Genomic DNA, 1,417 nt, shown 5'->3' on the forward strand with positions numbered 1-1,417 from the left:
TGGGGCTGGTGTATCTGAAATGCATGGTCCAAAGCCTGGTGAGGAGCCTGGATATTTAAGGAACAGTTGCAGTTCCAGTCTTGAGTTCAAATTTAGTCTGAATGAGAAAACAGGTAAAAAGAAGACAGAGAAGAACATAGAAAGATCCCAATCAAACATCTAGAGATGAAAACTCCATGTCTCAGATGAAGAATACAAGGGTAGAGATGAACAGCAGATGCAAAACTGCAGAAGAAGAGATTCTTGAACTTGAAGACAAAACAACAGAGACCGCACATTAAAACACACACAGAGAAAAAGACTTTATAAATGAAGAGAGAATCAGTGAGTCACAGGACCAAATAAACTATTAAACTAAATTAAAATTTTCAGATGCACTATAACTGGCAGTATTAATCATCAGCAGAATTTTAATGCAAGAAATAGTAACGGGCACCCTTCAGGCAGAAGAAAGGATCGTGGAAAAAGTATTAATCAGCAAAAATAAAAGTAAACCTTAGAAACGCTGACTCAAAGAACCAACATTAAGACTCTATTATTTAAACATCTTTAAAAATTAATTCAATATCAAGAGATAAATATAACAAATATGTATGCTAGAATTTACAAGGTAGGTAAAAGTAACATGTATGACAATGACTGCAAAATGAAAAATAAAAAACCTTAAACAGACAGAAATAAAAAGTTCCATACATCGTGTAACGTGTTATAATATCACCTGAATGGAGACTTTCCCAAGTTACAGACAAAAACATCGCAAAGATTTATAACTAATACTAAAATGGACATAAAATGGAATCACAAAAGAGGATCAATTAATAAAAAAAAACAGAGATAAATGAGGAAAAGAGAACATGGAAAAGATGGAATGAATAAAAATCTAGCTAGATGATGTTATTAAACTATATTACTAATCATATTCAAGCTATGGTCTAAACACCACAATTCAAAGGCACAGATTTTCAGATTGAATTTCAAAGCAACACCCAGTCAGAGGCTGCAGACAAGAAACCTACGGTCAATAAAAGACCCAAAAATCTCAGTGCAAGTTCCAGTTAAGTTTGCTGCCCAAATTCTGCTCCCCGTGTTGGACAAATCTTTTACGGTTGTCACACAGAGCATGTAGACAGATGAGGTGTACAGTTTAAAATGATGAAAAGGAAAAGTTCATATTATGTTCCCTTTGCCATAAAAAAAAAGGAAAAGTTCATATTATATTCCCTTTGCCATAAAAAAAAAAAGGATAACATCATCCACAATCCTCATTTCACGAGTAACAGCTATAAAAAGGCCCTCCTCTCCCCATACACTTTAAGATTTTTCAAAAACGAGTGACAATCCCTCCCCTATGAGCTATCAGTAAGAGGCAAATAGAAATCCATATGAACCAGAACTGTACACTCCACACAGAAGCCTA

Source organism: Pteropus vampyrus, unplaced genomic scaffold (assembly GCF_000151845.1).
Source record: "Pteropus vampyrus isolate Shadow unplaced genomic scaffold, Pvam_2.0 Scaffold618, whole genome shotgun sequence".
Classification (NCBI taxonomy): Eukaryota; Metazoa; Chordata; class Mammalia; order Chiroptera; family Pteropodidae; genus Pteropus; species Pteropus vampyrus.